General features: G+C 51.2%; 32 non-coding genes across 32 annotated transcripts; all 32 read left to right on the forward strand.

The window, feature by feature from the left end:
* The first annotated feature begins 418 nt into the window (after positions 1 to 418).
* Positions 419 to 500, forward strand: trnas-aga (transfer RNA serine (anticodon AGA)). Its single transcript has one exon. It is a non-coding gene; the product is annotated as a tRNA-Ser (tRNA).
* Positions 501 to 1117: 617 nt separating this feature from the next.
* Positions 1118 to 1190, forward strand: trnak-uuu (transfer RNA lysine (anticodon UUU)). The gene has a single exon. It is a non-coding gene; the product is annotated as a tRNA-Lys (tRNA).
* Positions 1191 to 2204: 1014 nt separating this feature from the next.
* trnas-aga (transfer RNA serine (anticodon AGA)) lies at positions 2205 to 2286 on the forward strand. Its single transcript has one exon. It is a non-coding gene; the product is annotated as a tRNA-Ser (tRNA).
* A 357-nt stretch (positions 2287 to 2643) lies between these two features.
* Positions 2644 to 2725, forward strand: trnas-uga (transfer RNA serine (anticodon UGA)). The gene has a single exon. It is a non-coding gene; the product is annotated as a tRNA-Ser (tRNA).
* Positions 2726 to 3218: 493 nt separating this feature from the next.
* Positions 3219 to 3300, forward strand: trnas-aga (transfer RNA serine (anticodon AGA)). Its single transcript has one exon. It is a non-coding gene; the product is annotated as a tRNA-Ser (tRNA).
* A 148-nt stretch (positions 3301 to 3448) lies between these two features.
* trnah-gug (transfer RNA histidin (anticodon GUG)) lies at positions 3449 to 3520 on the forward strand. The gene has a single exon. It is a non-coding gene; the product is annotated as a tRNA-His (tRNA).
* Positions 3521 to 3911: 391 nt separating this feature from the next.
* trnak-uuu (transfer RNA lysine (anticodon UUU)) lies at positions 3912 to 3984 on the forward strand. Its single transcript has one exon. It is a non-coding gene; the product is annotated as a tRNA-Lys (tRNA).
* A 612-nt stretch (positions 3985 to 4596) lies between these two features.
* trnas-aga (transfer RNA serine (anticodon AGA)) lies at positions 4597 to 4678 on the forward strand. The gene has a single exon. It is a non-coding gene; the product is annotated as a tRNA-Ser (tRNA).
* A 148-nt stretch (positions 4679 to 4826) lies between these two features.
* trnah-gug (transfer RNA histidin (anticodon GUG)) lies at positions 4827 to 4898 on the forward strand. The gene has a single exon. It is a non-coding gene; the product is annotated as a tRNA-His (tRNA).
* A 131-nt stretch (positions 4899 to 5029) lies between these two features.
* On the forward strand, positions 5030 to 5111 carry trnas-uga (transfer RNA serine (anticodon UGA)). The gene has a single exon. It is a non-coding gene; the product is annotated as a tRNA-Ser (tRNA).
* Positions 5112 to 5289: 178 nt separating this feature from the next.
* On the forward strand, positions 5290 to 5362 carry trnak-uuu (transfer RNA lysine (anticodon UUU)). Its single transcript has one exon. It is a non-coding gene; the product is annotated as a tRNA-Lys (tRNA).
* A 1406-nt stretch (positions 5363 to 6768) lies between these two features.
* Positions 6769 to 6850, forward strand: trnas-aga (transfer RNA serine (anticodon AGA)). Its single transcript has one exon. It is a non-coding gene; the product is annotated as a tRNA-Ser (tRNA).
* Positions 6851 to 7223: 373 nt separating this feature from the next.
* trnas-uga (transfer RNA serine (anticodon UGA)) lies at positions 7224 to 7305 on the forward strand. Its single transcript has one exon. It is a non-coding gene; the product is annotated as a tRNA-Ser (tRNA).
* Positions 7306 to 7482: 177 nt separating this feature from the next.
* On the forward strand, positions 7483 to 7555 carry trnak-uuu (transfer RNA lysine (anticodon UUU)). The gene has a single exon. It is a non-coding gene; the product is annotated as a tRNA-Lys (tRNA).
* Positions 7556 to 8580: 1025 nt separating this feature from the next.
* trnas-aga (transfer RNA serine (anticodon AGA)) lies at positions 8581 to 8662 on the forward strand. The gene has a single exon. It is a non-coding gene; the product is annotated as a tRNA-Ser (tRNA).
* A 148-nt stretch (positions 8663 to 8810) lies between these two features.
* On the forward strand, positions 8811 to 8882 carry trnah-gug (transfer RNA histidin (anticodon GUG)). The gene has a single exon. It is a non-coding gene; the product is annotated as a tRNA-His (tRNA).
* A 131-nt stretch (positions 8883 to 9013) lies between these two features.
* trnas-uga (transfer RNA serine (anticodon UGA)) lies at positions 9014 to 9095 on the forward strand. The gene has a single exon. It is a non-coding gene; the product is annotated as a tRNA-Ser (tRNA).
* A 178-nt stretch (positions 9096 to 9273) lies between these two features.
* trnak-uuu (transfer RNA lysine (anticodon UUU)) lies at positions 9274 to 9346 on the forward strand. The gene has a single exon. It is a non-coding gene; the product is annotated as a tRNA-Lys (tRNA).
* A 1231-nt stretch (positions 9347 to 10577) lies between these two features.
* On the forward strand, positions 10578 to 10659 carry trnas-aga (transfer RNA serine (anticodon AGA)). The gene has a single exon. It is a non-coding gene; the product is annotated as a tRNA-Ser (tRNA).
* Positions 10660 to 11277: 618 nt separating this feature from the next.
* Positions 11278 to 11350, forward strand: trnak-uuu (transfer RNA lysine (anticodon UUU)). Its single transcript has one exon. It is a non-coding gene; the product is annotated as a tRNA-Lys (tRNA).
* A 1437-nt stretch (positions 11351 to 12787) lies between these two features.
* On the forward strand, positions 12788 to 12869 carry trnas-aga (transfer RNA serine (anticodon AGA)). The gene has a single exon. It is a non-coding gene; the product is annotated as a tRNA-Ser (tRNA).
* Positions 12870 to 13226: 357 nt separating this feature from the next.
* Positions 13227 to 13308, forward strand: trnas-uga (transfer RNA serine (anticodon UGA)). Its single transcript has one exon. It is a non-coding gene; the product is annotated as a tRNA-Ser (tRNA).
* Positions 13309 to 13486: 178 nt separating this feature from the next.
* Positions 13487 to 13559, forward strand: trnak-uuu (transfer RNA lysine (anticodon UUU)). The gene has a single exon. It is a non-coding gene; the product is annotated as a tRNA-Lys (tRNA).
* Positions 13560 to 14378: 819 nt separating this feature from the next.
* trnas-aga (transfer RNA serine (anticodon AGA)) lies at positions 14379 to 14460 on the forward strand. Its single transcript has one exon. It is a non-coding gene; the product is annotated as a tRNA-Ser (tRNA).
* A 357-nt stretch (positions 14461 to 14817) lies between these two features.
* Positions 14818 to 14899, forward strand: trnas-uga (transfer RNA serine (anticodon UGA)). Its single transcript has one exon. It is a non-coding gene; the product is annotated as a tRNA-Ser (tRNA).
* Positions 14900 to 15078: 179 nt separating this feature from the next.
* Positions 15079 to 15151, forward strand: trnak-uuu (transfer RNA lysine (anticodon UUU)). Its single transcript has one exon. It is a non-coding gene; the product is annotated as a tRNA-Lys (tRNA).
* Positions 15152 to 15993: 842 nt separating this feature from the next.
* Positions 15994 to 16065, forward strand: trnah-gug (transfer RNA histidin (anticodon GUG)). The gene has a single exon. It is a non-coding gene; the product is annotated as a tRNA-His (tRNA).
* A 131-nt stretch (positions 16066 to 16196) lies between these two features.
* trnas-uga (transfer RNA serine (anticodon UGA)) lies at positions 16197 to 16278 on the forward strand. Its single transcript has one exon. It is a non-coding gene; the product is annotated as a tRNA-Ser (tRNA).
* Positions 16279 to 18195: 1917 nt separating this feature from the next.
* trnas-uga (transfer RNA serine (anticodon UGA)) lies at positions 18196 to 18277 on the forward strand. Its single transcript has one exon. It is a non-coding gene; the product is annotated as a tRNA-Ser (tRNA).
* Positions 18278 to 22529: 4252 nt separating this feature from the next.
* trnas-uga (transfer RNA serine (anticodon UGA)) lies at positions 22530 to 22611 on the forward strand. Its single transcript has one exon. It is a non-coding gene; the product is annotated as a tRNA-Ser (tRNA).
* A 358-nt stretch (positions 22612 to 22969) lies between these two features.
* trnas-uga (transfer RNA serine (anticodon UGA)) lies at positions 22970 to 23051 on the forward strand. The gene has a single exon. It is a non-coding gene; the product is annotated as a tRNA-Ser (tRNA).
* A 657-nt stretch (positions 23052 to 23708) lies between these two features.
* Positions 23709 to 23790, forward strand: trnas-aga (transfer RNA serine (anticodon AGA)). The gene has a single exon. It is a non-coding gene; the product is annotated as a tRNA-Ser (tRNA).
* The last annotated feature ends 3428 nt before the right edge of the window (positions 23791 to 27218 follow it).

A 27218-nucleotide genomic window follows, 5' to 3' on the forward strand; every position in this document is an offset into this window, starting at 1 on the left:
CTGTTTGGGCGAAGGTCAGTCTTCTTTTTGTAGGCCTCAGCTTGCTATCACTACGGTCCATCTCTTCTGCTGACTCTGTACTAGAGCGATGTTCCTTCCTGCTCCCGGGGATCAGTGCATCTCCCTTGTTCGGCAAACCTGATTCTGATGGTCATCCCTTTAGGAAAGAGTGCTCACAGAGTGAGTAGAATAAGACAGACTTCCCAATTGTGCAGTGCTGTCGGTCCCCAGGGCCAGTACTGAAAAACCCCATTACATAGAATGAGACATGGCAGCCTGATTTCTCCTCAGTGGGACCGCTGTTTTACCCGCTTGAAGGGCTAGCTTGCATTCTCCGCTTGTTGACTGAGCTGGGTTGGTTGCAAGTAGGTCAGGCAGCAGTGTTGGACACAAACTGAGCAGAAATTGGTCCACTCCCGTAGTCGTGGCCGAGTGGTTAAGGCGATGGACTAGAAATCCATTGGGGTCTCCCCGCGCAGGTTCGAATCCTGCCGACTACGCTTTTTGCTGAAGGCCATGAGGCAAAGCATCCATGCATTTTTCACGGTCCTCGCACTTATTTGCGAAATGTCCAGTCCCTCTTCGATGGACAAACACGCCGCTGCTGCTTCTTGTATCCGGGCTCCAGGGGTTGTCTTGGTTGAGCCAGTGGCACGCCGTGATTGTATAGTGGTTAGTACTCTGCGTTGTGGCTACAGCAACCCCGGTTCGAATCCGCGTCACGGCAACCCTTTGCCGTTGAGTATACGGGAAGGTTGAAATTTTTTACCACCTCATCTTTCTGCGTGATTTTGTTTCTGAAGCTTGGCCTGTGCAGGGCGCCACCAGACAAGGGCGCTTGCTTTTTAACATTAGGCGTAGTCGTGGCCGAGAGGTTAAGGCGATGGACTTGAAATCCATTGGGGTCTCCCCGAGCAGGTTCGAACTCTGCCGACTACGGTAAGGATTTGCAGTATTGCTTTAGATTTTTGTGACGGTAATTGTGCCTTCTATTGTCCTTCGCTCTCTGTGCCATAACTGCTTCTAGCTTTCATCCTCGTGACACCTGCGTCTCTTCTGGGCAGCTTGTTGTAAAACTGCTGCTTTATAAAAGGTGAGAAGCCAGTTCTCCACAAGAGCCCGGATAGCTCAGTCGGTAGAGCATCAGACTTTTAATCTGAGGGTCCCGGGTTCAAGTCCCTGTTCGGGTGAAGGTCTGTCTGATTTTGGCGGAGTCACCTTGCTATCACTACGGTCCATCACTTCTTCTGAATCTGTACCGGAGCGGTGTTCCTTCCTGCTTCAGGGTATCAGTGCACCTCCCTTGTTTGGCACACCTGATTCTGATGGTCAGCTCGTTAGGAAAGCGCGCTCACAGAGTGAGTAGAATAAGACAGACCTCCGAATTGTGCAGTGCTGTCGGTCCCCAGGCCCAGCACTGAAAAACGTCATTACATAGGATGAGACATGGCAGCCTGATTTTTCTTAGAGCGATGTTCCTTCCTTCTCCAGGGGGTCAGTGCATCTTCCTTGTTCGGCACACATGATTCTGATGGTCAGCCCTTTAGGAAAGAGTGCTCACGGAGTGAGTAGAATAAGACAGACCTCCCATTTGTGCAGTGCTGTCGGTCCCCAGGGCCAGTACTGAAAAAGCCCATTACATAGGATGAGACATGGCAGCCTGATTTCTCCTCAGTGGGACTGCTGTTTTAGCCACTTCAAGGGCTAGCTTACAATCTCGGCTTGCTAGGTTGCAAGTAGGTCAGGCAGCAGTGTTACACACAACATGGCAGAAGGTGGTCTGCTTAATTCAAGTCCCTGTTTGGGCGAAGGTCAGTCTTCTTTTTGTAGGCCTCAGCTTGCTATCACTATGGTCCATCTCTTCTGCTGACTCTGTACTAGAGCGATGTTCCTTCCTGCTCCCGGGGATCAGTGCATCTCCCTTGTTTGGCACACCTGATTCTGATCGTCAGCCCTTTAGGAAAGAGTGCTCACAGAGTGAGTAGAATAAGACAGACTTCCCAATTGTGCAGTGCTGTCGGTCCCCAGGGCCAGTACTGAAAAACGCCATTACATAGGATGAGACATGGCAGCCTGATTTCTCCTCAGTGGGACCGCTGTTTTACCCGCTTGCAGGGCTAGCTTGCATTCTCCGCTTGCTGACAGAGCTGGGTTGGTTGCAAGTAGGTCAGGCAGCAGTGTTGGACACAAACTGAGCAGAAATTGTAGTCGTGGCCGAGTGGTTAAGGCGATGGACTAGAAATCCATTGGGGTCTCCCCGCGCAGGTTCGAATCCTGCCGACTATGCTTTTTGCTGAAGGCCATGAGGCAAAGCATCCATGCATTTTTCACGGTCCTCGCACTTATTTGCGAAATGTCCAGTCCCTCTTCGATGGACAAACACGCCGCTGCTGCTTCTTGTATCCGGGCTCCAGGGGTTGTCTTGGTTGAGCCAGTGGCACGCCGTGATAGTATAGTGGTTAGTACTCTGCGTTGTGGCTGCAGCAACCCCGGTTCAAATCCGCGTCACGGCAACCCTTTGCCGTTGAGTATACGGGAAGGTTTAAATTTTTTACCACCTCATCTTTCTGCGTGATTTTGTTTCTGAAGCTTGGCCTGTGCAGGGCGCCACCAGACAAGGGCGCTTGCTTTTTAACATTAGCCGTAGTCGTGGCCGAGAGGTCAAGGCGATGGACTTGAAATCCATTGGGGTCTCCCCACGCAGGTTCGAACTCTGCCGACTACGGGAGGGATTTGCAGTATTGCTTTAGATTTCTGTGACGTAATTGTGCCTTCTATTGTCCTTCGCTCTCTGTGCCATAACTGCTTCTAGCTGTCAGTCTTCTTTTTGTAGGCCTCAGCTTGCTATCACTAAGGTCCATCTCTTCTGCTGACTCTGTACTAGAGCGATTTTCCTTCCTGCTCCCGGGGATCAGTGCATCTCCCTTGTTCGGCACACCTGATTCTGATCGTCAGCCCTTTAGGAAAGAGTGCTCACAGAGTGAGTAGAATAAGACAGATTTCCCAATTGTGCAGTGCTGTCGGTCCCCAGGGCCAGTACTGAAAAACGTCATTACATAGGATGAGACATGGCAGCCTGATTTCTCCTCAGTGGGACCGCTGTTTTACCCGCTTGCAGGGCTAGCTTGCAATCTCCGCTTGCTGACTGAGCTGGGTTGGTTGCAAGTAGGTCAGACAGCAGTGTTGGACACAAACTGAGCAGAAATTGGTTTACTACCATAGTCGTGGCTGAGTGGTTAAGGCGATGGACTAGAAATCCATTGGGGTTTCCCCGCGCAGGTTTGAATCCTGCCGACTACGCTGAAGGCCATGAGGCAAAGCATCCATGCGTTTTTCACGGTCCTCGCACTTATTTGCGAAATGTCCAGTCTCTCTTCGATGGACAAACACGCCGCTGCTGCTTCTTGTATCCGGGCTCCAGGGACTGTCTTGGGTGAGCCAGTGGCACGCCGTGATCGTATAGTGGTTAGTACCCTGCGTTGTGGCCGCAGCAACCCCGGTTCGAATCCGGGTCACGGCAACCCTTTGCCGTTGATTATACGGGAAGGTTGAAAATTTTTTACCACCTCATCTTTCTGCGTGATTTTGTTTCTGAAGCTTGGCCTGTGCAGGGCGCCACCAGACAAGGGTGCTTGCTTTTTAACATTAGCCGTAGTCGTGGCCGAGAGGTTAAGGCGATGGACTTGAAATCCATTGGGGTCTCCCCACGCAGGTTCGAACTCTGCTGACTACGGGAGGGATTTGCAGTATTGCTTTAGATTTCTGTGACGGTAATTGTGCCTTCTATTGTCCTTCGCTCTCTGTGCCATAACTGCTTCTAGCTTTCATCCTCGTGACACCTGCGTCTCTTCTTGGCAGCTTGTTGTAAAACTGCTGCTTTATAAAAGGTGAGAAGCCAGTTCTCCACAAGAGCCCGGATAGCTCAGTCGGTAGAGCATCAGACTTTTAATCTGAGGGTCCAGGGTTCAAGTCCCTGTTCAGGTGAAGCTCTGTCTGCTTTTGGCGGAGTCACCTTGCTATCACTACGGTCCATCTCTTCTTCTGAATCTGTACCGGAGCGGTGTTCCTTCCTGCTCCAGGGTATCAGTGCACCTCCCTTGTTTGGCACACCTGATTCTGATGGTCAGCTCGTTAGGAAAGCGCGCTCACAGAGTGAGTAGAATAAGACAGACCTCCGAATTGTGCAGTGCTGTCGGTCCCCAGGCCCAGCACTGAAAAACGTCATTACATAGGATGAGACATGGCAGCCTGATTTCTCTTAGAGCGATGTTCCTTCCTTCTCCAAGGGGTCAGTGCATCTTCCTTGTTCGGCACACATGATTCTGATGGTCAGCCCTTTAGGAAAGAGTGCTCACGGAGTGAGTAGAATAAGACAGACTTCCCAATTGTGCAGTGCTGTCGGTCCCCAGGGCCAGTACTGAAAAACCCCATTACATAGGATGAGACATGGCAGCCTGATTTCTCCTCAGTGGGACCGCTGTTTTACCCGCTTGCAGGGCTAGCTTGCAATCTCCACTTGCTGACTGAGCTGGGTTGGTTGCAAGTAGGTCAGACAGCAGTGTTGGACACAAACTGAGCAGAAATTGGTTTACTGCCATAGTCGTGGCTGAGTGGTTAAGGCGATGGACTAGAAATCCATTGGGGTTTCCCCGCGCAGGTTTGAATCCTGCCGACTACGCTGAAGGCCATGAGGCAAAGCATCCATGCATTTTTCACGGTCCTCGCACTTATTTGCGAAATGTCCAGTCTCTCTTCGATGGACAAACACGCCGCTGCTGCTTCTTGTATCCGGGCTCCAGGGGCTGTCTTGGGTGAGCCAGTGGCACGCCGTGATCGTATAGTGGTTAGTACTCTGCGTTGTGGCCGCAGCAACCCCGGTTCGAATCCGGGTCACGGCAACCCTTTGCCGTTGATTATACGGGAAGGTTGAAAATTTTTTACCACCTCATCTTTCTGCGTGATTTTGTTTCTGAAGCTTGGCCTGTGCAGGGCGCCACCAGACAAGGGTGCTTGCTTTTTAACATTAGCCGTAGTCGTGGCCGAGAGGTTAAGGCGATGGACTTGAAATCCATTGGGGTCTCCCCACGCAGGTTCGAACTCTGCCGACTACGGGAGGGATTTGCAGTATTGCTTTAGATTTCTGTGACGGTAATTGTGCCTTCTATTGTCCTTCGCTCTCTGTGCCATAACTGCTTCTAGCTTTCATCCTCGTGACACCTGCGTCTCTTCTGGGCAGCTTGTTGTAAAACTGCTGCTTTATAAAAGGTGAGAAGCCAGTTCTCCACAAGAGCCCGGATAGCTCAGTCGGTAGAGCATCAGACTTTTAATCTGAGGGTCCAGGGTTCAAGTCCCTGTTTGGGTGAAGGTCTGTCTGCTTTTGGCGGAGTCACCTTGCTATCACTACGGTCCATCTCTTCTTCTGAATCTGTACCGGAGCGGTGTTCCTTCCTGCTCCAGGGTATCAGTGCACCTCCCTTGTTTGGCACACCTGATTCTGATGGTCAGCTCATTAGGAAAGCGCGCTCACAGAGTGAGTAGAATAAGACAGACCTCCGAATTGTGCAGTGCTGTCGGTCCCCAGGCCCAGCACTGAAAAACGTCATTACATAGGATGAGACATGGCAGCCTGATTTCTCTTAGAGCGATGTTCCTTCCTTCTCCAGGGGGTCAGTGCATCTTCCTTGTTCGGCACACATGATTCTGATGGTCAGCCCTTTAGGAAAGAGTGCTCACGGAGTGAGTAGAATAAGACAGACCTCCCATGTGGGGAGTCGTGGCCTAATGGTTAGAGAGTTGGACTCCCAATCGGAAAGGTTGTGAGTTCGAGTCCCAGGCCGGCAGGAATTGTGGGTGGGGGGAGTGCATGTACAGTTCTCTCTCCACCTTCAATACCCCGACTTAGGTTCCCATGAGCAAGGCATTGAACCCCCAACTGCTCCCCGGGCGCTGCAGCATAAATGGCTGCCCACTGCTCTGGGTGTGTGCTCACAGTGTGTGTGTGTTAACTGCTCTGTGTGTGTGCCTTTCGGATGGGTTAAATGCAGAGCACAAATTCTGAGTATGGGTCACCATACTTGGCTGAATGTCACTTCACTCACTCATTAACCATTTGTGCAGTGCTGTCGGTCCCCAGGGCCAGTACTGAAAAAGCCCATTACATAGGATGAGACATGGCAGCCTGATTTCTCCTCAGTGGGACTGCTGTTTTAGCCACTTCAAGGGCTAGCTTACAATCTCGGCCAGCTAGGTTGCAAGTAGGTCAGGCAGCAGTGTTACACACAACATGGCAGAAGGTCAGGCAGCAGTGTTACACACAACATGGCAGAAGGTGGTCTGCTTAATTCAAGTCCCTGTTTGGGCGAAGGTCAGTCTTCTTTTTGTAGGCCTCAGCTTGCTATCACTACGGTCCATCTCTTCTGCTGACTCTGTACTAGAGCGATGTTCCTTCCTGCTCCCGGGGATCAGTGCATCTCCCTTGTTTGGCACACCTGATTCTGATCGTCAGCCCTTTAGGAAAGAGTGCTCACAGAGTGAGTAGAATAAGACAGACTTCCCAATTGTGCAGTGCTGTCGGTCCCCAGGGCCAGTACTGAAAAACCCCATTACATAGGATGAGACATGGCAGCCTGATTTCTCCTCAGTGGGACCGCTGTTTTACCCGCTTGCAGGGCTAGCTTGCATTCTCCGCTTGCTGACTGAGCTGGGTTGGTTGCAAGTAGGTCAGGCAGCAGTGTTGGACACAAACTGAGCAGAAATTGGTCCACTCCCGTAGTCGTGGCCGAGTGGTTAAGGCGATGGACTAGAAATCCATTGGGGTCTCCCTGCGCAGGTTCGAATCCTGCCGACTACGCTGTTTGCTGAAGGCCATGAGGCAAAGCATCCATGCATTTTTCACGGTCCTCGCACTTATTTGCGAAATGTCCAGTCCCTCTTCGATGGACAAACACGCCGCTGCTGCTTCTTGTATCCGGGCTCCAGGGGTTGTCTTGGTTGAGCCAGTGGCACGCCGTGATCGTAAAGTGGTTAGTACTCTGCGTTGTGGCTGCAGCAACCCCGGTTCAAATCCGCGTCACGGCAACCCTTTGCCGTTGAGTATACGGGAAGGTTTAAATTTTTTACCACCTCATCTTTCTGCGTGATTTTGTTTCTGAAGCTTGGCCTGTGCAGGGCGCCACCAGACAAGGGCGCCACCAGACAAGGGCGCTTGCTTTTTAACATTAGCCGTAGTCGTGGCCGAGAGGTCAAGGCAATGGACTTGAAATCCATTGGGGTCTCCCCACGCAGGTTCGAACTCTGCCGACTACGGGAGGGATTTGCAGTATTGCTTTAGATTTCTGTGACGTAATTGTGCCTTCTATTGTCCTTCGCTCTCTGTGCCATAACTGCTTCTAGCTTTCATCCTCGTGACACCTGCGTCTCTTCTGGGCAGCTTGTTGTAAAACTGCTGATTTATAAAAGGTGAGAAGCCAGTTCTCCACAAGAGCCCGGATAGCTCAGTCGGTAGAGCATCAGACTTTTAATCTGAGGGTCCAGGGTTCAAGTCCCTGTTCGGGTGAAGGTCTGTCTGATTTTGGCGGAGTCACCTTGCTATCACTACGGTCCATCTCTTCTTCTGAATCTGTACCGGAGCGGTGTTCCTTCCTGCTCCAGGGTATCAGTGCACCTCCCTTGTTTGGCACACCTGATTCTGATGGTCAGCTCGTTAGGAAAGCGCGCTCACAGAGTGAGTAGAATAAGACAGACCTCCGAATTGTGCAGTGCTGTCGGTCCCCAGGCCCAGCACTGAAAAACGTCATTACATAGGATGAGACATGGCAGCATGATTTCTCTTAGAGCGATGTTCCTTCCTTCTCCAGGGGGTCAGTGCATCTTCCTTGTTCGGCACACATGATTCTGATGGTCAGCCCTTTAGGAAAGAGTGCTCACGGAGTGAGTAGAATAAGACAGACCTCCCATTTGTGCAGTGCTGTCGGTCCCCAGGGCCAGTACTGAAAAAGCCCATTACATAGGATGAGACATGGCAGCCTGATTTCTCCTCAGTGGGACTGCTGTTTTAGTCACTTCAAGGGCTAGCTTACAATCTCGGCTTGCTAGGTTGCAAGTAGGTCAGGCAGCAGTGTTACACACAACATGGCAGAAGGTGGTCTGCTTAATTCAAGTCCCTGTTTGGGCGAAGGTCAGTCTTCTTTTTGTAGGCCTCAGCTTGCTATCACTACGGTCCATCTCTTCTGCTGACTCTGTACTAGAGCGATGTTCCTTCCTGCTCCCGGGGATCAGTGCATCTCCCTTGTTTGGCACACCTGATTCTGATCGTCAGCCCTTTAGGAAAGAGTGCTCACAGAGTGAGTAGAATAAGACAGACTTCCCAATTGTGCAGTGCTGTCGGTCCCCAGGGCCAGTACTGAAAAACGCCATTACATAGGATGAGACATGGCAGCCTGATTTCTCCTCAGTGGGACCGCTGTTTTACCCGCTTGCAGGGCTAGCTTGCAATCTCCGCTTGCTGACTGAGCTGGGTTGGTTGCAAGTAGGTCAGACAGCAGTGTTGGACACAAACTGAGCAGAAATTGGTTTACTACCATAGTCGTGGCTGAGTGGTTAAGGCGATGGACTAGAAATCCATTGGGGTTTCCCCGCGCAGGTTTGAATCCTGCCGACTACGCTGAAGGCCATGAGGCAAAGCATCCATGCATTTTTCACGGTCATCGCACTTATTTGCGAAATGTCCAGTCTCTCTTCGATGGACAAACACGCCGCTGCTGCTTCTTGTATCCGGGCTCCAGGGGTTGTCTTGGGTGAGCCAGTGGCACGCCGTGATCGTATAGTGGTTAGTACTCTGCGTTGTGGCCGCAGCAACCCCGGTTCGAATCCGGGTCACGGCAACCCTTTGCCGTTGATTATACGGGAAGGTTGAAAATTTTTTACCACCTCATCTTTCTGCGTGATTTTGTTTCTGAAGCTTGGCCTGTGCAGGGCGCCACCAGACAAGGGTGCTTGCTTTTTAACATTAGCCGTAGTCGTGGCCGAGAGGTTAAGGCGATGGACTTGAAATCCATTGGGGTCTCCCCACGCAGGTTCGAACTCTGCCGACTACGGGAGGGATTTGCAGTATTGCTTTAGATTTCTGTGACGGTAATTGTGCCTTCTATTGTCCTTCGCTCTCTGTGCCATAACTGCTTCTAGCTTTCATCCTCGTGACACCTGCGTCTCTTCTGGGCAGCTTGTTGTAAAACTGCTGCTTTATAAAAGGTGGGAAGCCAGTGCTCCACAAGTGCCTGGATAGCTCAGTCGGTAGAGCATCAGACTTTTAATCTGAGGGTCCAGGGTTCAAGTCCCTGTTCGGGTGAAGGTCTGTCTGCTTTTGGCAGAGTCACCTTGCTATCACTACGGTCCATCTCTTCTTCTGAATCTACTTGAGCGGTGTTCCTTCCTGCTCCAGGGTATCAGTGCACCTCCCTTGTTAGGCACACCTGATTCTGATGGTCAGCTCGTTAGGAAAGCGCGCTCACAGAATGAGTAGAATAAGACAGACCTCCGAATTGTGCAGTGCTGTCGGTCCCCAGGCCCAGCACTGAGAAACCCCATTACATAGGATGAGACATGGCAGCCTGATTTCAACTCAGTGGGACTGCTGTTTTACCCGCTTCCAGGGCTAGCTTACAATCTCGCCTTGTTAGGTTGCAAGTAGGTCAGGCAGCAATGTGACACACAACAGGGCAGAAGGTGGTCTGCTTAGTTCAAGTCCCTGTTTGGGCGAAGGTCAGTCTACTTTTTGGAGGCCTCAGCTTGCTATCACTACGGGTCCATCTCTTCTGCTGACTCTGTATTAGAGCGATGTTCCTTCCTTCTCCAGGGGGTCAGTGCATCTCCCTTGTTCATCACACATGATTCTGATGGTCAGCTCTTTAGGAAAGCGGGCTCACAGAGTGAGTAGAATAAGACAGACCTCCGAATTGTGCAGTGCTGTCGGTCCCCAGGCCCAGCACTGAAAAACCCCATTACATAGGATGAGACATGGCAGCCTGATTTCTCCTCAGTGGGACTGCTGTTTTACCCGCTTCCAGGGCTAGCTTACAATCTCGGCTTGCTAGGTTGCAAGTAGGTCAGGCAGCAGTGTTACACACAACATGGCAGAAGGTGGTCTGCTTAATTCAAGTCCCTGTTTGGGCGAAGGTCAGTCTTCTTTTTGTAGGCCTCAGCTTGCTATCACTACGGTCCATCTCTTCTGCTGACTCTGTACTAGAGCGATGTTCCTTCCTGCTCCCAGGGATCAGTGCATCTCTCTTGTTCGGCAAACCTGATTCTGATGGTCAGCCCTTTAGGAAAGAGTGCTCACAGAGTGAGTAGAATAAGACAGACTTCCCAATTGTGCAGTGCTGTCGGTCCCCAGGGCCAGTCCTGAAAAACCCCATTACATAGGATGAGACATGGCAGCCTGATTTCTCCTCAGTGGGACCGCTGTTTTACCCGCTTGCAGGGCTAGCTTGCAATCTTTGCTTGCTGACTGAGCTGGGTTGGTTGCAAGTAGGTCAGGCAGCAGTGTTGGAGACAAACTGAGCAGAAATTGGTCTACTCCCGTAGTCGTGGCCGAGTGGTTAAGGTGATGGACTAGAAATCCATTGCGGTCTCCCCGTGCAGGTTCGAATCCTGCCGACTACGCTGTTTGCTGAAGGCCATGAGGCAAAGCATCCATGCATTTTTCACGGTCCTCGCACTTATTTGCGAAATGTCCAGTCCCTCTTCGATGGACAAACACGCCGCTGCTCCTTCTTGTATCCGGGCTCCAGGAGTTGTCTTGGGTGAGCCAGTGGCACGCCGTTATTGTATAGTGGTTAGTACTCTGCGTTGTGGCCGCAGCAACCCCGGTTTGAATCCGGGTCACGGCAACCCTTTGCCGTTGAGTATACGGGAAGGTTGAAATTTTTTTACCACCTCATCTTTCTGCGTGATTTTGTTTCTGAAGCTTGGCCTTTGCAGGGCACCACCAGACAAGGGCGCTTGCTATCTAACATTAGGCGTAGTTGTGGCCGAGAGGTTAAGGTGATGGACTTGAAATCCATTGGGGTCTCCCTGCGCAGGTTCGAACTCTGCCGACTACGGGAGGGATTTGCAGTATTGCTTTAGCTTTCTGTGACAGTAATTGTGCCTTCTATGGTCCTTCGCTCTCTGTGCCATAACTGCTTCTAGCTTTCATCCTCGTGACACCTGCGTCTCTTCTAGGCAGCTTGTTGTAAAACTGCTGCTTTATAAAAGGGGAGAAGCTAGTGCTCCATAAGAGCCCGGATAGCTCAGTCGGTAGAGCATCAGACTTTTAATCTGAGGGTCCAGGGTTCAAGTCCCTGTTCGGGCGAAGGTCTGTCTGCTTTTGGCGGAGTCACCTTGCTATCACTACGGTCCATCACTTCTTCTGAATCTGTACTGGAGCGGTGTTCCTTCCTGCTCCAGGGTATCAGTGCACCTCCCTTGTTTGGCACACCTGATTCTGATGGTTAGCTCGTTAGGAAAGCGCGCTCACAGAGTGAGTAGAATAAGACAGACCTTCGAATTGTGCAGTGCTGTCGGTCCCCAGGCCCAGCACTGAAAACCGTCATTACATAGGATGAGACATGGCAGCCTGATTTCTCTTAGAGCAATGTTCCTTCCTTCTCCAGGGGGTCAGTGCATCTTCCTTGTTCGGCACACATGATTCTGATGGTCAGCCCTTTAGGAAAGAGTGCTCACGGAGTTAGTAGAATAAGAAAGACCTCCCATTTGTGCAGTGCTGTCGGTCCCTAGGCCCATCACTGAAAAACCCCATTACATAGGATGAGACATGACAGCCTGTTTTCTCCTCAGTGGGACTGCTGTTTTACCCGCTTACAGGGCTAGCTTGCAATCTCCGCTTGCTAGGTTGCAAGTAGGTCAGGCAGCAATGTGACACAACATGGCAGAAGGTGGTCTGCTTAATTCAAGTCCCTGTTAGGGCGAAGGTCAGTCTTCTTTTTGGAGGGCTCAGCTTGCTATCACTACGGGTCATCTCTTCTGCTGACTCTGTATTAGAGCGATGTTCCTTCCTTCTCCCGGGGATCAGTGCATCTCCCTTGTTCGGCACACATGATTCTGATGGTCAGCCCTTTAGGAAAGAGTGCTCACGGAGTGAGTAGAATAAGAAAGACCTCCCATTTGTGCAGTGCTGTCAGTCCCCAGGGCCAGTACTGAAAAGCCCCATTACATAGGATTAGACATGGCAGCCTGATTTCTCCTCAGTGGGACTGCTGTTTTAGCTGCATCCAGGGCTAGCTTACAATCTCCGCTTGCTAGGTTGCAAGTATGGTCAGGCAGCAGTGTTACACACAACATGGCAGAATGTGGTCTGCTTAATTCAAGTCCCTGTTTGGGCGAAGGTCAGTCTTCTTTTTGTAGGCCTCAGCTTGCTATCACTACGGTCCATCTCTTCTGCTGACTCTGTACTAGAGCGATGTTCCTTCCTGCTCCCGGGGATCAGTGCATCTCCCTTGTTCGGCAAACCTGATTCTGATGGTCATCCCTTTAGGAAAGAGTGCTCACAGAGTGAGTAGAATAAGACAGACCTCCCATTTGTGCAGTGCTGTCGGTCCCCAGGGCCAGTACTGAAAAACCACATTACATAGGATGAGACATGGCAGCCTGATTTCTCCTCAGTGGGACCGCTGTTTTACCCGCTTGCAGGGCTAGCTTGCATTCTCCGCTTGCTGACTGAGCTGGGTTGGTTGCAAGTAGGTCAGGCAGCAGTGTTGGACACAAACTGAGCAGAAATTGGTCCACTCCCGTAGTCGTGGCCGAGTGGTTAAGGCGATGGACTAGAAATCCATTGGGGTCTCCCCGCGCAGGTTCGAATCCTGCCGACTACGCTATTTGCTGAAGGCCATGAGGCAAAGCATCCATGCATTTTTCACGGTCCTCGCACTTATTTGCGAAATGTCCAGTCCCTCTTCGATGGACAAACACGCTGCTGCTGCTTCTTGTATCCGGGCTCCAGGGGTTGTCTTGGTTGAGCCAGTGGCACGCCGTGATCGTATAGTGGTTAGTACTCTGCGTTGTGGCTGCAGCAACCCCGGTTCGAATCCGCGTCACGGCAACCCTTTGCCGTTGAGTATACGGGAAGGTTGACATTTTTTACCACAACATCTTTCTGCGTGATTTTGTTTCTGAAGCTTGGCCTGTGCAGGGCGCCACCAGACAAGGGTGCTTGCTTTTTAACATTAGGCGTAGTCGTGGCCGAGAGGTTAAGGCGATGGACTTGAAATCCATTGGGGTCTCCCCGCGCAGGTTCGAACTCTGCCGACTACAGGAGGGATTTGCAGTATTGCTTTAGCTTTCTGTGACGGTAATTGTGCCTTCTATGGTCCTTCGCTCTCTGTGCCATAACTGCTTCTAGCTTTCATCCTCGTGACACCTGCGTCTCTTCTAGGCAGCTTGTTGTAAAACTGCTGCTTTATAAAAGGTGAGAAGCCAGTTCTCCATAAGAGCCTGGATAGCTCAGTCGGTAGAGCATCAGACTTTTAATCTGAGGGTCCAGGGTTCAAGTCCCTGTTCGGGCTAAGGTCTGTCTGCTTTTGGCGGAGTCACCTTGCTATCACTACGGTCCATCTGTTCTTCTGAATCTGTACCGGAGCGGTGTTCCTTCCTGCTCCAGGGTATCAGTGCACCTCCCTTGTTTGGCACACCTGATTCTGATGGTCAGCTCGTTAGGAAAGCGCGCTCACAGAGTGAGTAGAATAAGACAGACCTCCGAATTGTGCAGTGCTGTCGGTCCCCAGGCCCAGCACTGAAAAACGCCATTACATAGGATGAGACATGGCAGCCTGATTTCTCCTCAGTGGGACTGCTGTTTTAGCCACTTCCAGGGCTAGCTTACAATCTCGGCTTGCTAGGTTGCAAGTAGGTCAGGCAGCAGTGTTACACACAACATGGCAGAAGGTGGTCTGCTTAATTCAAGTCCCTGTTTGGGCGAAGGTCAGTCTTCTTTTTGTAGGCCTCAGCTTGCTATCACTAAGGTCCATCTCTTCTGCTGACTCTGTACTAGAGCGATGTTCCTTCCTGCTCCCGGGGATCAGTGCATCTCCCTTGTTCGGCAAACCTGATTCTGATGGTCAGCCCTTTAGGAAAGAGTGCTCACAGAGTGAGTAGAATAAGACAGACTTCCCAATTGTGCAGTGCTGTCGGTCCCCAGGGCCAGTCCTGAAAAACCCCATTACATAGGATGAGACATGGCAGCCTGATTTCTCCTCAGTGGGACCGCTGTTTTACCCGCTTGCAGGGCTAGCTTGCAATCTCCGCTTGCTGACTGAGCTGGGTTGGTTGCAAGTAGGTCAGGCAGCAGTGTTGGACACAAACTGAGCAGAAATTGGTCTACTCCCGTAGTCGTGGCCGAGTGGTTAAGGCGATGGACTAGAAATCCATTGCGGTCTCCCCGCGCAGGTTCGAATCCTGCCGACTACACTGTTTGCTGAAGGCCATGAGGCAAAGCATCCATGCATTTTTCACGGTCCTCACACTTATTTGCGAAATGTCCAGTCCCTCTTCGATGGACAAATACGCTGCTGCTGCTTCTTGTATCCGGGCTCCAGGGGTTGTCTTGGTTGAGCCAGTGGCACGCCGTGATCGTATAGTGGTTAGTACTCTGCGTTGTGGCTGCAGCAACCCCGGTTCGAATCCGCGTCACGGCAACCCTTTGCCGTTGAGTATACGGGAAGGTTGAAAATTTTTACCACCTCATCTTTCTGCGTGATTTTGTTTCTGAAGCTTGGCCTGTGCAGGGCACCACCAGACAAGGGCGCTTGCTTTTTAACATTAGGCGTAGTCGTGGCCGAGAGGTTAAGGCGATGGACTTGAAATCCATTGGGGTCTCCCCGCGCAGGTTCGAACTCTGCCGACTACGGGAGGGATTTGCAGTATTGCTTTAGATTTCTGTGACGGTAATTGTGCCTTCTATTGTCCTTCGCTCTCTGTGCCATAACTGCTTCTAGCTTTCATCCTCGTGACACCTGCTTCTCTTCTGGGCAGCTTGTTGTAATACTGCTGATTTATAAAAGGTGAGAAGCCAGTTTTTCCACAAGAGCCCGGATAGCTCAGTCGGTAGAGCATCAGACTTTTAATCTGAGGGTCCAGGGTTCAAGTCCCTGTTCGGGTGAAGGTCTGTCTACTTTTGGCGGAGTCACCTTGCTATCACTACGGTCCATCTCTTCTTCTGAATCTGTACCGGAGCGGTGTTCCTTCCTGCTCCAGGGTATCAGTGCACCTCCCTTGTTTTGCACACCTGATTCTGATGGTCAGCTCGTTAGGAAAGCGCGCTCACAGAGTAAGTAGAATAAGACAGACCTCCGAATTGTGCAGTGCTGTCGGTCCCCAGGCCCAGCACTGAAAAACGTCATTACATAGGATGAGACATGGCAGCCTGATTTGTCTTAGAGCGATGTTCCTTCCTTCTCCAGGGGGTCAGTGCATCTTCCTTGTTCGGCACACATGATTCTGACGGTCAGCCCTTTAGGAAAGAGTGCTCACGGAGTGAGTAGAATAAGACAGACCTCCCATTTGTGCAGTGCTGTCGGTCCCCAGGGCCAGTACTGAAAAACCCCATTACATAGGATGAGACATGGCAGCCTGATTTCTCCTCAGTGGGACCGCTGTTTTACCCGCTTGCAGGGCTAGCTTGCAATCTCCGCTTGCTGACTGAGCTGGGTTGGTTGCAAGTAGGTCAGACAGCAGTGTTGGACACAAACTGAGCAGAAATTGGTTTACTACCATAGTCGTGGCTGAGTGGTTAAGGCGATGGACTAGAAATCCATTTTGGTTTCCCCGCGCAGGTTTGAATCCTGCCGACTACGCTGAAGGCCATGAGGCAAAGCATCCATGCATTTTTCACGGTCCTCGCACTTATTTGCGAAATGTCCAGTCTCTCTTCGATGGACAAATACGCCGCTGCTGCTTCTTGTATCCGGGCTCCAGGGGCTGTCTTGGGTGAGCCAGTGGCACGCCGTGATCGTATAGTGGTTAGTACTCTGCGTTGTGGCCGCAGCAACCCCGGTTCGAATCCGGGTCACGGCAACCCTTTGCCGTTGATTATACGGGAAGGTTGAAAATTTTTTACCACCTCATCTTCCTGCGTGATTTTGTTTCTGAAGCTTGGCCTGTGCAGGGCGCCACCAGACAAGTGTGCTTGCTTTTTAACATTAGCCGTAGTCGTGGCCGAGAGGTTAAGGCGATGGACTTGAAATCCATTGGGGTCTCCCCACGCAGGTTCGAACTCTGCCGACTACGGGAGGGATTTGCAGTATTGCTTTAGATTTCTGTGACGGTAATTGTGCCTTCTATTGTCCTTCGCTCTCTGTGCCATAACTGCTTCTAGCTTTCATCCTCGTGACACCTGCGTCTCTTCTGGGCAGCTTGTTGTAAAACTGCTGCTTTATAAAAGGTGAGAAGCCAGTTCTCCACAAGCGCCCGGATAGCTCAGTTGGTAGAGCATCAGACTTTTAATCTGAGGGTCCAGGATTCAAGTTGCTGTTCGGGTGAAGGTCTGTCTGCTTTTGGCGGAGTCACCTTGCTATCACTACGGTCCATCTCTTCTTCTGAATCTGTACCGGAGCGGTGTTCCTTCCTGCTCCAGGGTATCAGTGCACCTCCCTTGTTTGGCACACCTGATTCTGATGGTCAGCTCGTTAGGAAAGCGCGCTCACAGAGTGAGTAGAATAAGACAGACCTCCGAATTGTGCAGTGCTGTCGGTCCCCAGGCCCAGCACTGAAAAACGTCATTACATAGGATGAGACATGGCAGCCTGATTTCTCCTCAGTGGGACTGCTGTTTTACCCGCTTACAGGGCTAGCTTGCAATCTCCGCTTGCTAGGTTGCAAGTAGGTCAGGCAGCAATGTGACACACAACAGGGCAGAAGGTAGTCTGCTTAATTCAAGTCCCTGTTTGGGCGAAGGTCAGTCTACTTTTTGGAGGGCTCAGCTTGCTATCACTACGGGTCCATCTCTTCTGCTGACTCTGTATTAGAGCGATGTTCTTTCCTTCTCCCGGGGATCAGTGCATCTCCCTTGTCCGGCACACATGATTCTGATGGTCAGCCCTTTAGGAAAGAGTGCTCACGGAGTGAGTAGAATAAGAAAGACCTCCCATTTGTGCAGTGCTGTCGGTCCCCAGGGCCAGTATTGAAAAACCCCATTACATAGGATGAGACATGGCAGCCTGATTTCTCCTCAGTGGGACTGCTGTTTTAGCTGCATCCAGGGCTAGCTTACAATCTCCGCTTGCTAGCTTGCAAGTAGGTCAGGCAGCAGTGTTACACACAACATGGCAGAAGGTGGTCTGCTTAATTCAAGTCCCTGTTTGGGCGAAGGTCAGTCTTCTTTTTGTAGGCCTCAGCTTGCTATCACTACGGTCCATCTCTTCTGCTGACTCTGTACTAGAGCGATGTTCCTTCCTGCTCCCGGGGATCAGTGCATCTCCCTTGTTCGGCAAACCTGATTCTGATGGTCATCCCTTTAGGAAAGAGTGCTCACAGAGTGAGTAGATTAAGACAGACTTCCCAATTGTGCAGTGCTGTCGGTCCCCAGGGCCAGTACTGAAAAACCCCATTACATAGGATGAGACATGGCAGCCTGATTTCTCCTCAGTGGGACCGCTGTTTTACACGCTTGCAGGGCTAGCTTGCATTCTCCGCTTGCTGACTGAGCTGGGTTGGTTGCAAGTAGGACAGGCAGCAGTGTTGGACACAAACTGAGCAGAAATTGGTCCACTCCCGTAGTCGTGGACGAGTGGTTAAGGCGATGGACTAGAAATCCATTGGGGTCTCCCCGCGCAGTTTCGAATCCTGCCGACTACGCTGAAGGCCATGAGGCAAAGCATCCATGCATTTTTCACGGTCCTCGCACTTATTTGCGAAATGTCCAGTCCCTCTTCGATGGACAAACACGCCGCTGCTGCTTCTTGTATCCGGGCTCCAGGGGTTGTCTTGGGTGAGCCAGTGGCATGCTGTGATCGTATAGTGGTTAGTACGCTGTGTTGTGGCCGCAGCAACCCTGGTTCGATTCCGGGTCAGGGCAACACTTTGCCCTTGAGTATATGGGAAGGTTGAAAATTTTTTACAACCTCATCTTTCTGCGTGATTTTGTTTCTGAAGCTTGGCCTGTGCAGGGCGCCACCAGACAAGGGCGCTTGCTTTCTAACATTAGGCGTAGTCGTGGCCGAGAGGTTAAGGCGATGGACTTGAAATCCATTGGGGTCTCCCCGCGCAGGTTCGAACTCTGCCGACTACGGGAGGGATTTGCAGTATTGCTTTAGCTTTCTGTGACGGTAATTGTGCCTTCTATGGTCCTTCGCTCTCTGTGCCATAACTGCTTCTAGCATTCATCCTCGTGACACCTGGGTCTCTTCTAGGCAGCTTGTTGTAAAACTGCTGCTTTATAAAAGGTGAGAAGACAGTGCTCCACAAGAGCCAGGATAGCTCAGTCGGTAGAGCATCAGACTTTTAATCTGAGGGTCCAGGGTTCGAGTCCCTGTTCGGGTGAAGGTCTGTCTGCTTTTGGCGGAGTCACCTTGCTATCACTATGGTCCATCTCTTCTTCTGAATCTGTACTGGAGCAGTGTTCCTTCCTGCTCCAGCGTATCAGTGCACCTCCCTTGTTTGGAACACCTGATTCTGATGGTCAGCTCGTTAGGAAAGCGGGCTCACAGAGTGAGTAGAATAAGACAGACCTCCGAATTGTGCAGTGCTGTCGGTCCCCAGGCCCAGCACTGAAAAACCCCATTACATAGGAAGAGACATGGCAGCCTGATTTCTCCTCAGTGAGACCGCTGTTTTACCCGCTTGCAGGGCTAGCTTGCAATCTCCGCTTGCTGACTGAGCTGGGTTGGTTGCAATTAGGTCAGGCAGCAGTGTTGGTCACAAACTGAGCAGAAATTGGTCTACTCCTGTAGTCGTGTCCGAGTGGTTAAGGCGATGGACTAGAAATCCATCGGGGTCTCTCCGCGCAGGTTCGAATCCTGCAGACTATACTGTTTGCTGAAGGCCATGAGGCAAAGCATCCATGCATTTTTCAAGGTCCTCGCACTTATTTGCAAAATGTCCAGTCCCTCTTCGATGGACAAACACGCCGCTGCTGCTTCTTGTATCCGGGATCCAGGGGTTGTCTTGGGTGAGCCAGTGGCACGCTTTCATCGTATAGTGGTTAGTACTCTGTGTTGTGGCCGCAGCAACCCCGGTTCGAATCCGGGTCACGGCAACCCTTTGCCGTTGGGTATACGGGAAGGTTGAACATTTTTTACCACCTCATCTTTCTGAGTGACTTTGTTTCTGAAGATTGGCTTGTGCAGGGCACCACCAGACAAGGGCGCTTGCTTTTTAACATTAGGCGTAGTCGTGGCCGAGAGGTTAAGGTGATGGACTTGAAATTCATTGGGATCTCCCCGCGCAGGTTCGAACTCTGCCGACTACGGGAGGGATTTGCAGTATTGCTTTAGCTTTCTGTGACGGTAATTGTGCCTTCTATTGTCCTTCGCTCTCTGTGCCATAACTGCTTCTAGCTTTCATCCTTGTGACACCTGCGTCTCTTCTGGGCAGCTTGTTGTAAAACTGCTGATTTATAAAAGGTGAGAAACCAGTTCTCCACAAGAGCCAGGATAGCTCAGTCGGTAGAGCATCAGACTTTTAATCTGAGGGTCCAGGGTTCAAGTCCCTGTTCAGGTGAAGGTCTGTCTGCTTTTGGCGGAGTCACCTTGCTATCACTACGGTCCATCTCTTCTTCTGAATCTGTACCGGAGCGGTGTTCCTTCCTGCTCCAGGGTATCAGTGCACCTCCCTTGTTTGGCACAACTGATTCTGATGGTCAGCTCGTTAGGAAAACGGGCTCACAGAGTGAGTAGAATAAGACAGACCTCCGAATTGTGCAGTGCTGTCGGTCCCCAGGCCCATCACTGAAAAACCCCATTACATAGGATGAGACATGACAGCCTGATTTCTCCTCAGTGGGACTGCTGTTTTACCCGCTTACAGGGCTAGCTTGCAATCTCCGCTTGCTAGGTTGCAAGTAGGTCAGGCAGCAATGTGACACAACAGGGCAGAAGGTAGTCTGCTTAATTCAAGTCCCTGTTTGGGCGAAGGTCAGTCTACTTTTTGGAGGGCTCAGCTTGCTATCACTACGGGTCCATCTCTTCTGCTGACTCTGTATTAGAGCGATGTTCCTTCCTTCTCCCGGGGATCAGTGCATCTCCCTTGTTCGGCACACATGATTCTGATGGTCAGCCCTTTAGGAAAGAGTGCTCACGGAGTGAGTAGAATAAGAAAGACCTCCCATTTGTGCAGTGCTGTCGGTCCCCAGGGCCAGTACTGAAAAACCCCATTAGATAGGATTAGACATGGCAGCCTGATTTCTCCTCAGTGGGACTGCTGTTTTAGCTGCTTCCAGGGCTAGCTTACAATCTCCGCTTGCTAGGTTGCAAGTAGGTCAGGCAGCAGTGTTACACACAACATGGCAGAAGGTGGTCTGCTTAATTCAAGTCCCTGTTTGGGCAAAGGTCAATCTTCTTTTTGTAGGCCTCAGCTTGCTATCACTACGGTCCATCTATTCTGCTGACTCTGTACTAGAGCGATGTTCCTTCCTGCTCCCGGGGATCAGTGCATCTCCCTTGTACTGCACACCTGATTCTGATGATCAGCCCTTTAGGAAAGAGTGCTCACAGAGTGAGTAGAATAAGACGGAATTCCCAATTGTGCAGTGCTGTCGGTCCCCAGGGCCAGTACTGAAAAACCCCATTACATAGGATGAGACATGGCAGCCTGATTTCTCCTCAGTGGGACTGCTGTTTTACCCGCTTCCAGTGCTAGCTTACAATCTCGGCTTGCTAGGTTGCAAGTAGGTCAGGCAGCAATGTGACACACAACAGGGCAGAAGGTAGTCTGCTTAATTCAAGTCCCTGTTTGGGCGAAGGTCAGTCTACTTTTTGGAGGGCTCAGCTTGCTATCACTACGGGTCCATCTCTTCTGCTGACTCTGTATTAGAGCGATGTTCCTTCCTTCTCCCGGGGATCAGTGCATCTCCCTTGTTCGGCACACATGATTCTGATGGTCAGCCCTTTAGGAAAGAGTGCTCACGGAGTGAGTAGAATAAGAAAGACCTCCCATTTGTGCAGTGCTGTCGGTCCCCAGGGCCAGTACTGAAAAACCCCATTACAAAGGATGAGACATGGCAGCCTGATTTCTCCTCAGTGGGACTGCTGTTTTAGCCACTTCAAGGGCTAGCTTACAATCTCGGCTTGCTAGGTTGCAAGTAGGTCAGGCAGCAGTGTTACACACAACATGGCAGAAGGTGGTCTACTTAATTCAAGTCCCTGTTTGGGCGAAGGTCAGTCTTCTTTTTGTAGGCCTCAGCTTGCTATCACTACGGTCCATCTCTTCTGCTGACTCTGTACTAGAGCGATGTTCCTTCCTGCTCCCGGGGATCAGTGCGTCTCCCTTGTTCGGCAAACCTGATTCTGATGGTCAGCCCTTTAGGAAAGAGTGCTCACAGAGTGAGTAGAATAAGACATAAGATTTTAAAGAGCGCTAGGGGAAGGGCGGTACCGCTGGTGCCACGACCAGGTGCTAAAGGCTTTGGCGGACTCCATCTGCACAGCGATCCAGCTCAGCAAGACCCAGGTAGCCCCCAAACAGACAATCACCTTCATTAGAGCTGGGCAGAAGGAACAATTCCACCGGCCTAGCTCTACGGGGGGGCTCCTCTCCACTGCTCGTGATTGGCAGCTTCAGGTTGACCTTGGAAGGCAGCTTAAGTTCCCAGGCAACATCACAGCCACTTCTCTCCGCCCAGACATGGTGCTAACATCTGAGTCTACCAAGCAAGTGGTTATCCTGGAACTAACTGTCCCCTGGGAAGACCATATTGAAGAGGCCCACGAGCGCAAGAGGGCTAACTACGCAGGGCTCAGCTCGAAGTGCCGGAACAATGGCTGGAAAACTCGCTGCGAGCCAGTCGAGGTCGGGTGCCGAGGCTTCGCTGGCCACTCACTGCTGCGAACCCTCAAACTCCTTGGAGTGAAAGGACTGCAATTGAAAAAAGCCACCGCAAACATCTTAGAGGCCGCAGAAAGGGCTTCTCGGTGGCTGTAGATCCGTAGGGGGGATCCGTGGAGCAACATGCCACTTGGACACAAGCCGGGGACTGATCACCCCCGGCTGGGTCGCCCGGGTGAGGGTGTATGAAGATTAAAGACCCGAAACACCCTATGACCTCGGGTTTTTCACTGATGACGTGTCCAAGTAGCACCAGAAGGTGTATTCAAACTCTAGACAGACTTCCCAATTGTGCAGTGCTGTCGGTCCCCAGGGCCAGTACTGAAAAACCCCATTACATAGGATGAGACATGGCAGCCTGATTTCTCCTCAGTGGGATCGCTGTTTTACCCGCTTGTAGGGCTAGCTTGCAATCTCCGCTTGCTGACTGAGCTGGGTTGGTTGCAAGTAGGTCAGGCAGCAGTGTTGAACACAAACTGAGCAGAAATTGGTCTACTCCCGTAGGCGTGGCCGAGTGGTTAAGGCGATGGATTTGAAATCCATTGGGGTCTCCCCGCGCAGGTTCGAATCCTGCTGACTACGCTGTTTGCTGAAGGCCATGAGGCAAAGCATCCATGCATTTTTCACGGTCCTCGCACTTATTTGCGAAATGTCCAGTCCCTCTTCGATGGACAAACACGCCGCTGCTGCTTCTTGTATCTGGGCTCCAGGGGTTGTCTTGGGTGAGCCAGTGGCACGCCGTGATCGTATATTGGTTAGAACTCTGCGTTGTGGCAGCAGCAACCCCGGTTCTAATCCGAGTCACGGCAACCCTTTGCCGTTGAGTATACGGGAAGGTTGAACATTTTTTACCACTTCATCTTTCTGCGTGATTTTTTTTCTGAAGCTTGGCCTGTGCAGGGCGCCATCAGACAAGGGGGCTTGCTTTCTAACATTTGGCGTAGTCGTGGCCGAGAGGTTAAGGCGATGGACTTGAAATCCATTGGTGTCTCCCCGCGCAGGTTCGAACCCTGCTGACTACGGGAGGGCTTTGCAGTATTGCTTTAGCTTTCTGTGACGATAATTGTGCTTTCTATGGTCCTTCGCTCTCTGTGCCATTACTGCTTCTAGCTTTCATCCTCGTGACACCTGCGTCTCTTCTGGGCAGCTTGTTGTAAAACTCCTGCTTTATAAAAGGTGAGAAGCCAGTGCTCCACAAGAGCCCGGATAGCTCAGTCAGTAGAGCATCAGACTTTTAATCTGATCATCCGGGGTTCAAGTCCCTGTTCGGGCGAAGTTCTGTCTGCTTTTGGCGGAGTCACCTTGCTATCACTACGGTCCATCTCTTCTTCTGAATCTGTACTGGAGCGGTGTTCCTTCCTGCTCCAGGGTATCAGTGCACCTCCCTTGTTTGGCACACCTGATTCTGATGGTCAGCCCTTTAGAAAAGAGTGCTCACAGAGTGAGTAGAATAAGACAGACTTCCCAATTGTGCAGTGCTGTCGGTCCCCGGGGTCTGTACTGAAAAACCCCATTACATAGGATGAGACATGGCAGGCTGATTTCTCCTCAGTGGGACCGCTGTTTTACCCTCTTGCAGGGCTAGCTTGCAATCTCCGCTTGCTGACTGAGCTGGTTTGGTTGCAAGTAGGTCAGGCAGCAGTGTTGGACACAAACTGAGCAAAAATTGGTCTACTGCCGTAGTCGTGGCCGAGTGGTTAAGGCGATGGATTAGAAATCCATTGGGGTCTCCCCGCACAGATTCGAATCCTGCCGACTACACTGTTTGCTGAAGGCCATGAGGCAAGGCATCCATGCATTTTTCACGGTCCTCGCACTTATTTGCGAAATGTCCAGTCCCTCTTCGATGGACAAACACGCTGCTGTTGCTTCTTCTATCCGGGCTCCAGGGATTGTCTTGGGTGAGCCAGTGGCAAGCCGTGATCGTATAGTGGTTTGTACTCTGCGTTGTGGCTGCAGCAACCCCGGTTCGAATCCGGGTAACGGCAACCCTCTGCCGTTGAGTATACGGGAAGGTTGAACATTTTTTACCACCTCATCGTTCTGCGTGATTTTGTTTCTGAAGCTTGGCCTGTGCAGGGCGCCATCAGACAAGGGGGATTGCTTTCTAACATTAGGCGTAGTCGTGGCCGAGAGGTTAAGACGATGGACTTGAAATCCATTGGGGTCTCCCTGCGCAGGTTCGAACTCTTCCCATTTCCGGAAGGATTTGCAGTATTGCTTTAGCTTTCTGTGACGGTAATTGTGCCATCTATGGTCCTTCGCTCTCTGTGCCATAACTGCTTCTAGCTTTCATCCTCGTGACACCTGCGTCTCTTCTGGGCAGCTTGTTGTAAAACTGCTGCTTTATAAAAGGTGAGAAGCCAGTGCCCCACAAGAGCCTGGATAGCTCGGTCGGTAGAGCATCAGACTTTTAATTTGAGGGTCCACCCTGTTAGGGTGAAGGTCTGTCTGCTTTTGGCGGAGTCACCTTGCTATCACTACGGTCCATCTCTTCTTCTGAATCTGTACCGGAGCGGTGTTCCTTCCTGCTCAAGGGTATCAGTGCACCTCCCTTGTTTGGCACACCTGATTCTGATGGTCAGCTCGTTAGGAAAGCGCGCTCACAGAGTGAGTAGAATAAGACAGACCTCTGAATTGTGCAGTGCTGTCGGTCCCCAGGCCCAGCACTGAAAAACCCCATTACATAGGATGAGAAATGGCAGCCTGATTTCTCCTCAGTGGGACTGCTGTTTTACCCGCTTGCAGGGCTAGCTTGCAATCTCCGCTTGCTGACTGAGCTGGGTTGGTTGCAAGTAGGGCAGCAGTGTTGGACACAAACTGAGCAGAAATTGGTTGGCTTGTTCGGCACACCTGATTCTTATGGTCAGCCCTTTTTTTTTTTTGGAGCGTCCATTCAGGTATAAGTTTGAGGGCTCGTGTACGTGGGTTAAGGGGACCTGCGCGCTGACCCCAAAAAATTTTTACAGGACGCGGTGTCGATGTCTGCCGACTGCGCTGGCCCACGGGAGACCCCTGACCGGCGCGGGAGGATCTGGACCCCCGAGGGGCCTCGCGGAAGCTTACCCAAATTTGAGGCCCCTAAATGCCATTCAGCACTTCTCCACAGGGTGGCGCACGGAGCAGTACACCTCAGGTTTAAAACAGTGGCATTTACCCGAATGGGGGATGGACGATTTTTTTGCCCACGAAACCAATATTTGTCCATTTGACCTTTAAAGTTACAGAATGACCACAGAACCGGTGCGGACCCCCGTCGGACCCCCAGCCCGGGTCCCACGAACCCATTATTTGTCCATTTGACCATTATATTCACACAATGACTGCGGATCATCTGCGGACCCCTTGCGGACCCCGACCCTGGGTCCCACGAACCTAGTATTTGTCCATTTGACCATTATATTTACACAATGACTGCGGATCATCTGCGGACCACTTGCGGACCCCCACCCTGGGTCCCACAAACCCACTATTTGTCCATTTGACCATTATATTCACACAATGACTGCGGATCATCTGCGGACCACTTGCGGACCCCCACCCTGGGTCCCACGAACCCACTATTTGTCCATTTGACCATTATGTTCACACAATGACTGCGGATCATCTGCGGACCACTTGCGGACCCCCACCCTGGGTCCCACGAACCCAATATTTGTCCATTTGACCATTATGTTCACACAATGACTGCGGATCATCTGCGGACCACTTGTGGACCCCCACCCTGGTTCCCACGAACCCACTATTTGTCCATTTGACCATTATGTTCACGGAATGACCACAGATCACATGCGGAACATTTGCGGACCCCACCTCCGGGTCCCACGGACCCAATATTTGTCCATTTGACCATTAGCGTTAGAAAAGAGCCTCGTTCGGACATTTTTTTCTGAGACATCCCTGGGGCCCAAAACTTGGAACGGTGGCTCCTGGGGCTTCCCCCAGTAAGCTTATGAAGGCCCGGGGCCCAAGAGCCCTTGCAATCAGTGTCCACGAACCCGCTATGCTGAACACATTCAAATAAATGGCAGGTGGGATTTTTTTAGAAAAGTCCCAGGGGCCCGAAATTCGGAACGGTGGCTCTTTGGGGCCCCTGGATCGTGCAGTCAAAAGCGCGGGGCCCTAGTGCGATGCACTTTTTTCCCTTTAGTCCTACGACTATGTGCTTCGGGGCCCTGGGTGAGGGGCCCCTGAGATGCCAGAATCTAAAATCTGGGGGCCCTCCGGCCTATCGTCTCCGAACTGTGGACGTCCCACCTCCCATCAAAACGCGTAACGCTTTTGTGGACGTGGGGTCCCTTCTGTGACCGTTTGACCCCTAAAGAAGGTGGTAGGGCCACCAGACTTCAGTGCCCGGTCGAGGGGATCCCCTCGAGACACATATCCAAAATTCGGCCCGATCGGACCCTTGGGAGTCGTGTCCACGTCGTGTCCACGACCCTCTTGGGATCCCCCGAATTTCAGCCGCGGGGTCCAACGCATCGCGGAGATATTAGCAAAAAAATAGTACCATCCACCCCCCTCGCACCTACTCATCCATACCGGCCAGGGTGCACCCTCCCCGGCTAGAGAAGGCAGCTCGAAGGGGGTGGAAGTCGGAAGAAAAATTTTTTTATGAGGCCTAGAGAAAACACTTGTACTGTACCCAGGGCACTCAGAGGAATCCATTTTTGTAAGTTTTATCCCATTATACTGTAGAAATATGCATATAAAAAATGTTGGATTTTGGTTAACCAAAATGTCACAGACTTTGCCAAGCTGTAACTCCGCAAAACGGGGCCAAACTGCACCAAACTCGGGTCAAGGTCAGACCAGGTGGCCCTCTATCCGATGACACCTGCCCCATGTCCCTATGACCCCGGGGGTCAAAGTTACGGCCCCCCAAAATGTTCAATTCAATTCAATTCAATTCAAGTTTATTTGTATAGCGCTTTTTACAATACAAATCGTTACAAAGCAACTTTACAGAAAATTATGTTTCTACAATATTTAGTAGTAGCTAGTAGTTTGTGCACGTTTGACAGGATTTTAGAAAAATAAAAATAATAATAATAATAATACAAGACGTAGTCAGCTAGATGATGAACTATCAATATTATTAATTAATAGTAATTTATAGGATGCAGTTACACATGTAGCAATATTTGTTAGTTCTGTTTGTTGATTCAAGGTTAGCATCATCTGGGGTC

Source organism: Carassius carassius, chromosome 18 (genome assembly GCF_963082965.1).
Source record: "Carassius carassius chromosome 18, fCarCar2.1, whole genome shotgun sequence".
In the NCBI taxonomy this organism is placed as follows: Eukaryota; Metazoa; Chordata; class Actinopteri; order Cypriniformes; family Cyprinidae; genus Carassius; species Carassius carassius.